The 15,371-nt window shown below is 35.3% G+C and overlaps 1 non-coding gene across 1 annotated transcript; it reads right to left on the bottom strand.

Moving 5' to 3' along the window:
• Positions 1–11,726: 11,726 nt before the first annotated feature.
• LOC118541607 (U6 spliceosomal RNA) lies at positions 11,727–11,833 on the bottom strand. Its single transcript, XR_004920192.1, has one exon. It is a non-coding gene; the product is annotated as a U6 spliceosomal RNA (small nuclear RNA).
• Between the last annotated feature and the right edge of the window lie 3,538 nt (positions 11,834–15,371).

Here is a 15,371-nt window from a genome sequence, read left to right as displayed (position 1 = left end):
AGGAGCTTAAGAGGGGCAGAGGGAAAAAGCACCCTTACAATGGCCCTGCCATTATTCTCTCTGAATGCCTAGCAACCGAAGCCCAGAGACCAAGAAACTAAGATGCCTGAGGGCACTGACCCCAGCCCGCCTCTTGTCCTTTCAGTGTTGCATTTGATCCTAGATTCTTACTAAAAACTGTTACCCAAGCTGAAGGTTTAGTCACCACCGTAATTAACATGTTCCAAATAATGCAAGGCTAAGACTTTTCTCAAAATTCTTGATGGCAATATATTTTGTTAATTAGTAATATTTAAGCCTGTATGAAAGCAGGCATAATCTGTAAATCATAGTTATTAAGATTTAGACTTTTAATTCTATCCCATTTAGAAACAAGAAAAACAGTAATGGAAACTAGGGTAAACTGCTCTAGCGTTTTGATTCACACCATTATTGCAGCCCTGGGCTGCATTCCTGAGAGCATTTCATAGTCAGCCACACCTCACTGATAAATCTATTCTAATTCTTTGCTAGAGCCTTCTATAGTTTCTTGCACAGCTCCTGTAAGTGGGTGGAAAATGAGTTCTTGGAAGTGTGCATCTCAGACAGAATTTTTCTAGAACATAGATTTCAGTCAGCTGAATCCTTTCACTCAGCTTCTGCCTGTTTTAGCATTGGTCACCTTTCTTTTGTTGAGTAAACAAATCTTCTGCAAGCCAGTGGGAGGACCTCTGCTTTGTTGTCTTTTAAATACTTCAGGACTTGTCTCGCATAGGATAGGTGATCAATAAATACATGGTGCCTGCCTCTGTAGCTAAAAGTAGTGGAAGCTTTGACATACGTTTGAATTCTTCCTCACATATAATTTGCTCCCTTAGAGATTTTTCACTCGCGTCAGCCGAGACTCCCCAACTAAGCACATTGCTCATTGTTGAAAAACAGTCTCCAGAATTTAGGGCATTCAGATGTGTCTGTGTGAAACATTTTTGAAAGTTTAGATGCATATGGGTGGAAATGTAATTGTAACTAAATTTCAGTGAGTTTTTAGTGTCTGCTTTTGAGGCATGTATTCCATTAGTTACCTAGCTTTCAGGAAGTAGGTAGAACTTCTCTCTCACATGAAGTAATTCAAAATTCTATCATAGAATTCTATAAAAATACAATGTCATGAAGAACATTGCATCCAGCTCTCCTCTGTGCTCCACTAGCCTGTCCTATTTAGAGTCCGGGTAGAAAACTCCTGAATTACCTTATAAATATATTATCACATCACAAATAGAATGAATTAAATCATGAGTCATAAGTAAATAAAAATAAAAAAATAAAAATAATGTCTGACTTAAGCATTACATTGTAAAATAAAAGATTATGCTTGGATGGATGGATGTAATTTCACATAAAATTGAAAAAGAGGCAAAGGCATTTAAAACAACAATTGTTCATTACAAGAAAAATATAAAATTCTTTTCATAGAAATATATAAACAGAAGTGTGTGAATTCAAGAAAAATATTGTGAGCATGATGCACAGTATTGGGCATGACAAAATTGAGTTTCTACTGTTCAAATTATTCTAGTAAAGTTAGTATCTTACTCAAATTTTTAAAAAACATGAAAACAATATTTTTATGTAATTTAGTATACAGCATATTATATGTAATGTCCTTGTAGTGTTATGTATATACTATATTGTATCTATGCATAATATATACATGAATACATGCATAAGCTATATGTATAGCATATAGAATATATAAATAATTGTGTGTGTGTGCATATATATACACATAATGAGAGAGAGAGAGAGAGTGTGTGTGTGTGTGTGTGTGTATCCCAAATAACTCTAATACAAGGTAAAGGAATAAGCCTTTCATTTTATATATATATGAGTGCAGAGCCTGACAGGTGACAAGGCCAGGATAGATCCCAGGTGGCAAGACAGTGACCTAAGCCTAAATCAGACACTTAACTGAATTAGCCACCCAGGCACCCCCAGGAATAAGCATTTTAAAGAGCCAAAAGAAAATAAAGAGACATGGGAGTCATTCAGAGATTACTTTTCTTCCATATTCATTTTCATAAATTTATGTGCATGTGTGTGTATGTATGGAGAGAGACAGAGAATCTCCTTGTGGAAAAGTAACTTCATGAGTCAAAATTTTTCTCTTTTTATCTCATCACTGTATCTCTAAAATAATTGTTGAAAGCAATTTTCAAAAGTAATGTCAAGTTAGGGCACCTGGGTGGCTCAGTGGGTTAAACGTCTGCCTTCTGCTCGGGTCATGATCTCGGGGTCCTGGGATCAAGCCCTGCGTTGGGCTCCCTGCTCAGTGGGGAGTCTGCTTCTCCCTCTCCCTAGGTTCCTACCCCCCCCCCCCCCGCTCTCTCTCTCTTTCTCTCGCAAATAAATAAATAAATAATCTAAAAAAAAAAAGGTAATGTCAAGTTTACTGAAGCCTTCTCAATCCCTGAATATCATTTTGTCTACTGCATCCAGGGGTAATTTATGTAAATGCTAATCAGCTTATGTGTGTTCTTGTGTCTGTTAAATTCTTGTCTTTCCCATTGTGCCTAAAATACAACCCAGATTCTCAGACACTAATGATTTTACTTCAATCTCACCTGACAGCACTCTCTTCTTTGCTTACTATGTCCCAGTCATGCTGATGTTCCTTCAGGTCTCAAATCTGTCACTTTGTCACTGAACATTTGGGGGCCCTTTGCCTAGAAATCAATCTGTCTTGGGGCGCCTGGGTGGCTCAGTTGTTAAGCGTCTGCCTTTGGCTCAGGTCATGACCCCAGGGTCCTGGGATCGAGCCTTGCATCACATCGGGCTCCCTGCTCTACGGGAAGCCTGCTTCTCCCTCTCCCACTCCCCCTGCTTGTGTTCCCTCTCTCGCTGTGTCTCTCTCTGTCAAATGAATAAATAAAATCTTTTTTTTTAAAAAAAAAGACATCAGTCTGTCTTCCTGTCTTCCCAAGGTTGTTTTCTTCTCATTATTAATTCTCAACTTATATCGTTCCTTCTCCCCTCCAAGTATCTCCTTCAAACATGTATTTCACAATTAGTTGTTCATTTCCTTCCTACCACATATCACAATTAGCTGTTATTTCATTTATTTATTTGTTTTCAATCATTCTCCCCCAAATGAGCCACTAAATTCCATGATGGCAAAGGCACATGTTAATCACATTCATTTATCTCATTGCCTAACATGGTATCTAACTAACATACAGTAGGTTTTTAATAAGAATTGGAATTGAGTGGAAGAAAAATAACTTCTGCATACGCATAGCTCTTTATTTGTATTTCTCTTTAAAAATTTAATCCTTGGGCGCCTGGGTGGCTCAGTCGTTAAGCGTCTGCCTTCAGCTCAGGTCATGGTCCCAGGGTCCTGGGATCGAGCCCCGTATCAGGCTCCCTTCTCGGCAGGAAGCCTGCTTCTCCCTCTCCCACTCCCCCTGCTTGTGTTCCTTCTCTCGCTGTCTCTCTGTCAGATAAATAAATAAAATCTTTAAAAAAAAAAAAAAATTAATCCTTTCTACTCGTGTTAGAGCTATTTGGAATGTAACTGGAACATAAAGTCCTCAAGTGTCCAGGGCAAGACGTGCTCTTTATTTCCTTTTTTTATCGTCCATAGCACAGATCTGCAGTCTGCTGTGGAAGATGCTGTGATATGCTCCCAAGGTTCCTCTTCAGGAATAAAGAATTCATCCCCCCCGACCACTGGAAGACAGCTGCAACTGTCAGCTTTCTCTGGGAATTATCTCAGCTGAAAAGAACTATCTTGCTCAGTGCCATACCTCCTTCCAGCACTAGCCCGCAACAAGTGACCGAAGTTGAAAATGAAGACTCAGCTCCCTCACCCTGACTAGGGATAATTCTGAATGGGATTGACCTAAGTCTTTACTGGGACTAAAGAACAGCTCAACTTGTCCCTCAGCCCACAACTTCTCCCTCAACCTTCTGAAAGTTTTGATCTCAGGAACACTCTCTAATAAACTTCCTTGGAAGTAATCTCCATCTTATAATCTGTTTCCCAGAGACGTTGAACTGTAACATCTGCAAGTATTTATTTCCCCCTTTTCCATAGTAATAGGACCCCTTATTTTTAGCTGAAAGAAGGCCACATGTCCTAGCATTCCCTGCAGTCAATTGTGGCCATGTAACTAAATTGAGGGGGTTATAAGCAGAAATTGTGTGTCCACTTGCCAGAAAATATTCTTAAAATATTGTATTTGCATCTCTCTTTGCTCCTTCCTCCTTACTGATGGACTATCTGGAGTTCTGGCAATCACCTTGAATCATGAGAATAAGTTGGAAACAAAATCCATGTGGGGCAAAGCTTTAGCATGGAAGAGCCTGGGTCCTAGACAGTGTGATATATCACTCTGATGCTGGACTGACCATGTCCAGACTTCCTGAATAGAGAGAAAAGTAAACTTCTATCCAGTTTAAGCCACAGTTAATGGGGATTTCCAGTGATTGACATCCAACCTACATGCTAACTAACAGAGTAAGTGACACAGAGCTTCAAATGTTGCTTTGGAAGAGGAATCAATAAATGAATAAATACTTACAGGAAAGTTACCATTTTCAGGCAAATTTTCACTGTGAATATGATAAAGAGGTAATGGGAGAACAGAAGGCGGCAAAGATATCTTAACAATGCGACTACTCTATGAATAGCAGCTTAACAATTTATATTCGAAGGCAGAAACAAAAAAAAAGCAATAGAAAATTTTATGCTTTGATTTAAATGACCTTGAATAAGACTATTAAAAAATGTATTCTCTTCCCAGTTCCCTAATTTCCCTCTTTGCTTGAATCTCTACCATAAACATGATTTTATACCTTATAAGATATATTTGGTAAGGCTTAAAAAAAAAACCAGGGTATTTTATACAATCCTCTAAGAGCAATACTATTAAAATGATTCAACTTCGAAAAGAATAAATCATGTTAAAAAAGTTGACGTTTCTCTCTGCACTTGGTGAAAAACAATAGATTCCTAAGAAGCTAGTGTGCTAGTGAAATAGAACTCAAATACAACTTTTCATCTGACAATAGAAGAAAAAGAAAATTTTTTTACTACAGCATGGTTTAATTTATATTAGAAATTTCATTATGATAAAATATGTCGTTATACAAGGGGAGAAAAAATAGTCCTGGGTGTTGACTCTGTAGCTGGAACTCGTCAAATCTGAGTTCAAATCCTGACTGTAGCATCTATTTGCTGTATGATCTTGGTGAGCTTCTTCAAGGACCTATATCTCAATTCTCTTCTCTCTTAAATGGGATGTACATAATAATGCTTTCTTTACATATCAACCCTATAATAAGTTGACTTGGCTTTTTCAGTTTTTCTTAATTCTTGAGATCATACTACTTATTTAAAAAAATAATGAGGTTGGCGTAACCCATCTTTTCAACTTTGAATCCCCAAACTCCAATGAAAACACACATAATATTTTACATTTAAAGCATATCTGTGAAGGTGGAAAATTAATTCCAGTTGTGGGAAGTTGATGTTACCATACTCGATGTCAGTCAGAGATCAATCTACATTATGAAAAGTTTACATGTGTGACTTGAATACATTAGAATTTTTAAATCCCCTCTCCTTCAAGCTTGGAGGACATGGGAAAGTTTACCATCAGTCAGCATATGATTTTTGGAAAAGGAGAGGAGGGTTAAAGTTGTCTCCTTTGTTCAGTTCAGTTTCAATAATGTACACTGGAAGATGACACAAAATCATATTTTTCTGGTATTTGATAAATGGGGTCATCAGCATCAACCCATTTTCTACATTCTCTACACCAAGCAGTTTGCTACTGAAGAATATTTAATAAAGGAAGGCCAAACTCAACACATACATGAGGCAAAAGAGAGATGCTATCATTGATTTTGAACTAAAAAGGGAGAGAAACTTTTAATTTTTATGAAAATGCATGCGTAAGCTTGAGAGAAATATATGAAGGGAAAATTGAAGGCTTTGTAAAAATCCTGCTAAGTGTTCCTATGACCTAAATCAAATGCTGCTTTGTAAATGCATTACAATAATGTTGGAACTAAGACCTAACATTCCTAATTGTAATATGTGAAATAAATGGTTATTTGAAAGGACACTGGGCCTCCACTTATCCCTGCTGGGACCATTTTCATCTTCTATGCTGTTATCACCTGGGCTGCTTTTCCTATTTTCTTTTCTGAAGTGATTTCACATAAAGTTTAAATGTATCTAAGCTATATGTATGTAAGCTAAGCCCTCTATGATTAAAAAATAATAATAAAACAACAGATCTATGATTTAGGTGATAGTATAACGAATTAGTTGTATTAGTAATAACAATAAAAATAATACTAATGCATTAATTTTGGGCATCTTCATTTAAAGTCCCATACAGTATAAAATTTAAGATGCTTGTAATTATAATTGACTGCTTAATTCTCTAATTTAGTATTCAAGAAAATGAACATATTTTAATAATAAGATGATTCCAGGCGTGGGTGCCTGGGTGGCTCAGTCAGTTAAGCATCTGCCTTCGGCTCAGGTCATGATTCCAGGGTTCTGGGATCAAGCCCCGCATCGGGTTCCTTTCTCAGTGAGAGCCTTCTTCTCCCTTTTTCTGCCACTCACCCTGCTTATACTCTCTATTTGTCAAATAAATAAATAAAATCTTAAAAAAAAAAGATGATTCAACGCGAGACTACATGGACAGTAAAATTGTCATTACTCTTTAGGAAGTGCCATTGAGTTTAGGTATTGGTGCAAACAAATGGCATATATCTCAGAAATGTTCCACACCGTAAGATTCCATTTGGGTCAAAAGTTATGTTTTAAAATAACCTCTTTGGAAAGTTAAATCTTTTATTTTTTCATACTTTATGATGAATTTTTTAGATAAGATCTCTGTGGCAATCAAGAAATGACAAATATTTTCATGTGAAAAGGATGAATGATGAAGGCATTTTGGAGAATATACCAGACAGGATGGAGCACTTTAACATGTAGGCCTGTGGGAGACAGAGAGGACGAAATGGAAGTGGGCCCCCAGGTATGTAAAATATTGGCATTTGAATCAATTTTATTTTATCTATAAATATAACCTATAAATATAAAATATATCCATAAATATAATATATGAGTATACATTAGATATTACATATAATATAATAATATATTAGTTATGAAATAAAACAATATCTATAAATATTAATATATACATTTCTGTAACAAAATTCTATGGCTATGAAATTGATAGCTTAAAAGATATATCTAAATTCTGAAACGAAATCAACAAAGCTAAAAGGCAACCTACAGAATGGGAGAAGATATTTGCAAATGACATATCCAATTAAGAGTTAGTATCCAAAATAGAGAACTTATCAAACTCAACACCAAAAAACCCAAATAATCCAATTAAAAAATGGGCAGGAGGCATGAACGGATATTTCACCAAAGAAGACATCCAGAGGGCCAACAGACACATGAAAAGATGCTCAAAGTCACTTATCATCAGGGAAATGCAAATCAAAACTGCAATGAGATAACCCCTCACACCTGTCAAAATAGCTAAAATCAACAATGCAAGCAAGGATGTGGAGAAAAAGGTATATTCTTGTACACTCTTGGTGGGCATGCAAATTAGTGCAGCCACTGTGGAAAACAGTATGGAGTTTCCTCAAAAAGTTAAAAATAGAACTTCCCCATCATCCAGCAATCACACTATTGGGTATTTACCCAAAGAATACAAAAACATTAATTCAAAGGGATGCATGCACCCCTATATTTATAGCAGCATTATTTACAATAGGCTAGACATGGAAGCAGCCCAAGTTTTCCATCAATTGATGAATGAATAAGGAAAAAGTGGAATACATATACACAGTGAGATATTATTCATCCATACAAAAGAATGAAATCTTGCCATTTGCAATGACATGGATGGAGCTAGAGAGTATAATGCTAAATGAAATAAGTCAGTTAAGAGAAAGACAAATACCATATGATTTCATTCATATGCAGAATTTAAGAAACTAAACAAATAAGCAAAGGGGAAGAAAGAGAGAGAGAGAGACAAATAAAAAAATAGACTCTTAACTATAGAGAACAAACTGACGGTTACCAGAGTGGGGGAGTGGGGATGGGTGAAATAAGTGATGGGGATAAGGAGTGCACTTGTGATGAGCACCAGGTGAATATATGGAATTATTGAATCACTATAAAAAAAAAAGGAGGGATAAAAAAAATCTGAAACTAGAATCTTTATCCTATTTTTAAAGTGTGATTGAATATGTTTAATAAATGTGTGATCTTATACTCTTTTGCATAGGAATGCATTTTCATCTGGTATCATTTTCCTTCTGCTTGAAGAACTTCCTTTAACATTTTCTATCGTCCAGGTCTGCTGCTGATGACTTCTTTCAGTTTCCATGTCTGACAAAGCCTTATTTTACTGTTATTATTTTGCAATTAGTGATGCATTCACTATTATTTTTGAAAGATATTTTGGCTGAGTGAAGAATTCTAAGTAATATTTTTTTTCATTCAGTACTATAAAGATGTTACTTGAAAGTCTTCTAGCTTGCATTGTTTCTGAGAAAAAAAAAATTACTGACATGCTTATCTTTATTCTTTATTCCCCTCTACACAGTGTATCTTTTTTCTCTGGCTGCTTTTACAAGTTTTCCTTTATTATTAGTCTTAAGCAACTTAACAGCAATGTGCACTGGTGTGTTTTTCATGTTTCCTGTGCTTGTGGCTCTTGAATCTGTGAGTTTAAAGTTTTCACCAAATTTGGGGGCATGACCATTATTTCTTCAACTATGTATATATTTTTTTCTTCCACCACCTTTGAGGGTTCCAGTTACATGTATATATTTGGCCACTTGAAGCTATCCCACAGTTCACTGATGATTTGTGTTTTTGTTTTATTTTGTTTTGTTTTTAGCTATTTTTCACTCTAGGTTTCTTCATGGATAATTTCTATTACTAGGTCTTCAAAGTGACTAATCTTTTTTGCAATGTTTTATCTGCTGTTGATATACCATCCAGGGTATTTTCCGTCTTAGATATTGTTTGAGTGTTTTTTATATCTTCTCTGTCTACACTTACCATGTTTAATCTTACTTCTACCTTATTGACCAGATGGAGTACAGTTAAAAGTGTTCAGTATCCTTGTTTACTAAATCTATCTTCTGTGTCATTTCAGGGTCACTTTTAATTGATTTGTTTTTCTTCTCATTATGAGTTGTATTTTCCTTTATCTTTACATGCCTGGTAAATTTCAATAGTATGCGAGGCATTGTGAATTTTTCCTGTTGAGTGTTAGATATATTTGCATTCCTTTAAATATTAAGTGTTGTTCTGGGGTTTGGTTAAATTACTCGGAAATAGTGCGCTCATTTCAATTCTCGCTTTTAATTTTTGTCAGGCAGAACCAGAGAAGCATTTAATTAAGGGCTAGCTTTTCTTGACTACTGAAGCAAGATGATTCCTGTTATTCCGATACCTTGTGAAATATGTGGTTTTCTACTCTGCGTATAAGGAACAGGCAATATTCCTGGTCCTATGTGATCTCAGGAGTTTGTCCCCTCTACATCTTCTCCATGGTCCTTTTCTCGGCCTCACATTGTTTCCTCATATGTTTATACTCAGCAGTACCCAAGTAAATACTTGAGGATGGCCCCCTGCACAACTCTGCAGTTTTCTCTCTGTGTAGCTCTCTTCCCTCCAGTACTCTGTCCTGTAAACTCTAGGCATCTTTGGTTTCCCAATATCCCAATTCCATCCTCCAAACTCAAAGAGAATGCACAGCTCTATTTAGGATCCTCTCCCCTGTATCATGGCCTGGGCACTTTCTCCAGGCAGTAATTGGGGCAACCACAAGTCTTCCCTCAGTTGCTGCTCTTGTGTCAGCAATCACTGTTTCCTGATACCTAATGCCCAGAAAGCCACTGTTTCATATATTTTTCTGGGTTTTTTGTTGTTGTTGTTTGTTTGTTTTTGTAGCTGTATCAAGCAAGAGGATAGAGTCAATCCCTGTTACTCCATCTTGGTTGGAAGCAGAAGTTTGCTAATTAAGTTTCCTTTGGGGTTTATATCTGCTGGAGCAATGTAAGACCGAACTTTTTTAAACATTTGGATTCATCTACTGGTCTGTTAGGTTATACTTAAAATACTCTAAAATCAATTTATTCCTGTGACTAGGTTATTACTAATGAATCTCATATAGAGTTACACATAAGAGAAGAAAATAATCTTCATGAAATCTTTCTTTATGTAAGCTAACAGTAGTTTCAAGGACATGAGTGTGTTCCTTCATTCTGGAAAAAAAATTGGGAATTTTTTTTTTTTTTACCATTCTAGAGTACTCAGAATAACTATTAAAGAGAATCTAATTCTAAAAAGTAGTTTTGGAACTCCACTTGCAAATTTAATAACATTAGAGAAGACCCTGACTCAAACTAAGTTGAAATGACCTAGCATGGAAATGTTAAACTACCTCTGTGAACAACATAAAGTGATTTGAAATATAGCCCAGACTAGTGATCCTTTTGTAATATCACAAACTTAATTGCTTAGAACTTCCTGGATTTTCTTTTATCTATTAGTATGCTAACAAATTCATTATAGGAAAAAATCTTTTTGACTAAATGGGGAGATGAATGTGACAAAGTTTAAGCAATAGATAATTTACATATGTAGAATATTGGCTAATTATGAAAGGGAAAATGAAACAGAGAATTTAATACATTTCTTTGGAATTTTGCTTCTACTTATCCAAAATATAGATCCTATCCTAGAATTGTTTTATTTTTTAACATATTGGGCAAACTCAGGATTTTTAATAGCAAATAATCACAGTCAATAATCATGTATGATTTGAATTGTTTTCTCCTTGAATAGCAACAATTTAATTAGTTGATTTGCTATTATCAATACTTAAGATCATGTGGCAAAGTAAAAACAAAAACTATAGCAATTAAAGATAATCAAATAAAAATATTTTTTGGTATCATTCAAATAGCTGAGAATATATTTATATATTTCTTATAAAAATTATTTTACATAAAAAGCTCCAAGCAAATACTTTTAGTGAATCAGTAAAGGCATTCTTAGTTTTGTGTGCATCTACAAGATTAATTACATAAAGTATTTGAAGATTTTTTTTAAGTTTTTATTTTAATTCCAGTTAACATAGTGTTATATTAGTTTCAGGTGTACAATATAGTAATTCACCACTTCCATACATCACCTGGTGCTCATCACCTATTTGACCCATCCCCCCACCCCCCACCCCCAGTAATCATTTATTCTCTATAGTTAAGAGTCTGTTTCTTGATTTGTCTCTCTCTATATATATCTCTTGTTTTTTTCCCTTTGCTTTTTTGTTTTGTTTCTTAAATTCCACATATAAGTGAAATCATATGGTATTTTTCTTTCTCTGATTTATTTTGCTTAGCATTATACTCTCTAGCTCCATCCATGTAACTGCAAATGGAAAGAGTTCATTCTTTTTTTTTTTTTTTTTTAATTTATTTGTCAGAGAGAGACAGAGTACAGGCAGGGGGAGTGGCAGGCAGAGGGAGAAGCAGGCTCCCCACTGAGCAAGGAGCTCAGTGTGGGACTCGATCCCAGGACCCTGGGATCATGACCTGAGCCGAAGGCAGACGCTTAACTGACTGAGCGACCCAGGTGCCCCTTCATTCTTTTTTAGGGCTGTGGTATATATATATACCACAAAAATATGGAACACTTCACGAATTTGCGTGTCATCCTTGTGCAGGGACCATGCTAATCTTCTCTGTATCATTCCAATTCTAGTATATGTGCTGCTGAAGTGAGCACAAGTATTTGAAGATTTTTAAGATATTTGTCTTTAAACAATATAATTCCCATTATTAAACAAGTTGAATATTTTAAAATATTTATTCTTCCATGTCTAACATATATATATGTTACCATAGCTACACTGATTATCTTCACTGTTCAGAACAAAAAGCCATTCTGATCTTTAACATTTGTGTACAAATTGAGATCCAGTATCTTTGAAACTGAAAACATTCTTATTGTCTCCTATATCTGCTATTTTACTTTTCATTTTTAAGCATAACCTGAACTAAGCATCTTTTTAAATAGTTGCTAACTTTTAGTAGATATTTATGTAATAATTATATTTATAAAATTTCAAAGCTATGATACATGTTATAAAATATAAAAGAAATGACACAAGCTCTTAAAACAAAATTTAGAAATATTTAGCATGAATAAAATACCATATATTTCTCTCTCTTTAATGCATTGATAGCACAAGATAAATTAGTCTTACACTATTTTTTCTTGAATACTAACAAATTTTAGCTTTAAAGTGCATGCAATTTTGTTTCCAAACAGCAGATGGCAGTATCAAATTCTAGATTCACTTTACAACTTTTTTTTTCTTAAACATTTTTTTTTTTTTAACTCAGAATGCAATGCTTGGCTTAACCTCAGAAACACAATTAGCTTTAATTCAGGAAATACAGTTTTACTGGCATTAGTTCCTGAAGAAAAATGTTTGCAATATCTAGAACGAAACAGTTTCTTCAGAATTAATATCTGACAGTAGTTGAAACGCCAATTGATCAAATTTTAGAGGCATTAACATCAAAACAAATGAAATCAAACTCTTAATCCAACTGATTACACTAATAGCCCTGGAACACTCCACTTTAAAACTAGGATAATATGGGGGCGCCTGAGTGGCTCAGTCGGTTAAGCGATGGACGCTTGATTTCGGCTGGGGTCATGATCTCAGGGTCACGGGATTGAGAACAAGTTGGGCTGGCTGGGTGCCAAACCTGCTTAAGATTCTCTCTGCCTCTCCCTCTACCCCTCCCTGCCCCCTCCCTCTCTTAAAACAAAAACAAAAACAAAAACAAATCCCCTATGATAATCTCCTCTGAACATCAGTAGAGATTAGGATGGCCTGTGAGGGAAAAGGCTGAATGGAAGTCCGTTAGAACAAGGAAGCCCAAGGCCTGATGGTCACATCGATTCTAAAGGTAAAATAAAAACTAAAAATTAAAATAAAATAAAACAATAAAATTTGCCAAACTGTTCTTTTCTTTCCCTCAAGAACTGTAGTCTAGGGTAGAACATATGGGGAAAGAGCTGAGGAGAAGGAAGAAAGATGGAAAAAAAAAAAAATAGGTTCACTCTCACAGAAGAGAGATATTCCAGTCTGGTATAGGAAGAACAGATTTATTTATTGTGGAATTATGCTGTAAACACAAAGTCTTTGGTAGAAGAGTGTAGTCAGCAACTTTATCCTGATGACTCCCTTATTCTTATTCTGGTTCATCCCGAGCTGCCAAGTAGGGCCAGAGGTAGAGTTGCCAACTTCAAGTGCTCATCTGTTTATGTGTTCTATTTTGTCCCACTTTCAGCAATGCCAGTGATATATCATTCTGTCGTGCCAAGTGATTTTCTTAGAACAACATTTTGGAAATTTAGCCTAAAATGTTCACTTGATCTATCATTATCCCATTTCTCTTGTTTACATTTTTTTTTTTAAACGTACTTTTCCTCTGTTTTCTTTGTCACTCAGAAGTGAATTATATGTCTTTTTCTCATCACTTAGCAAAGTATTAATGATTTAGCTTTTTCCGTGTTTCCTACCTCATTCTTTTCAATTTCTTATTATGCTTGATAAAATAGATTTTGAATGTAACTGTTTTAATCCCATTTAATATATGCTTTTTTCTGTTTCAGAATATCCCTCATGTGTAACGTAGAAGAGATCCCCTCCGTGGTTTATGCAGTCACTGTTGTCACTTCTCTACTGAATTTGTATAAATGGCTTGTTCAATTATTTCAACTCTACCATAAACAGTGTGCATTTGTTCTACTGACTTAATAACATCAAGAGTAAGATTTAATTGTCTTTATCTATTTTCCCAGGATTTAAAAACAAAAGGCCTTAAGTAAATCACTCTCCATTCCTGGTTGTGCAGAACTCCAGAGTGTTATTACCTTGGGATGTCGTGATGTTTTAAAAAACAAACATACGAATAAACCAAGACAAAACTCGGTGGTGTCTGGAGTTCAGTGAGGGTAGGACTGACATCACTGATCCAGCTGCTGGGGTCCTCTTCACAGTCCAGATTCCACCTAAAGAATAAGGGGGGTGGGCAGGAGTAGCAAACTCAAGTATTCACAGGTGACAAATATGTACATCAATGAAGGAAGATTCATTTTTCTTGAAAAAAATATATAGTGCTGTCTTTCCTATTTCCACTTTTCCTAGACATGTGGCACGTTAGGATTAGTTTCAATTGCAAAAAAAAACACAAAAAACAAAAAACAAAAAAACAAAAAAAACCCCATAGAAATAAAAAATAACAATAAATAAAAGTAATTTCTCTCTTGTGGAGAAATTCAGAGATAGTCCGATACTGGGATGGCAACTCTGTTCCAGAAGGTTCTCAAAAACCAAAGCTACATCTAATCAACTACTCTGCCATCCTCAGTATATGTCCAGGTCCTCAGGGTCCAAAATGGCAGTAAGAGCTTTCCCCATCATCTCTGTATTTCGGGAAGGAGAATGAAGTATTATATTGAGAAGAAAGGGAGGAAAAGGCTGTGCAGCAGCCGTCTTTAAAGGAAGGTTCCGGAGCTGTCATATGACACTTACGCTAACATTAACTGTCTAGAACTTAATCTCGTATCCCACCAAGCTGTAAGAGATTATAGAAAATGTGCCTTTCTCCATTCTACCTGGATGTTATCCCTGAATATTTCTCAACACAGAGATCTATGGAACCAATACCAAAAAGTCAGTGTAGACACAAACCTAGTCCTTTGAGTAGAAGTACAAATGCTGTATTGTCTCTCTCATTTTTGGTTGTGACAATCAAATCCAAATGAATTTGATTGAAACTAAAATAAAAGAAAATGCATTATACTCTGTTGTTATGGTAACTAGAATGGTTGAAATACACTCATTATTTTCGCAGCATAAATGATACATTTCTAACCATGTATTTTAAAACAAATTGCTGCCGTATTTGCCTAATAGAGTATAAAGGAATATTTGTTTCTTAGTTGGCAAAAATCACAGTTTTGACTAATTTGACACATTTTTAGCAGTTCTTTAATGTATTTGATTAAATTGTCATCTTGTTTTCACAATGAGCAACAGAAATAAAATTTAAAGGTCTAAACAGAAGAAAATTAAATTTGAATCCATTGGGTGAACCACTTAAAATTTTCATTTGCAATTTACTAACAGAACAAATAAGTAATTTTACTGGATATGAACCATCTCAAAGAGAACATGGCCAATTTTGCAGTGTCACTTAGGGATTTAAAGCAGCCTACAGATTATGTTCTTAGAGTCCACAAA

The sequence above is a fragment of the Halichoerus grypus genome, chromosome 3, assembly GCF_964656455.1.
Source record: "Halichoerus grypus chromosome 3, mHalGry1.hap1.1, whole genome shotgun sequence".
Taxonomy (NCBI): Eukaryota; Metazoa; Chordata; class Mammalia; order Carnivora; family Phocidae; genus Halichoerus; species Halichoerus grypus.
The sequence above is the reverse complement of the archived record's forward strand: the minus strand, read 5'-3'. Positions and strand labels throughout refer to the sequence as shown.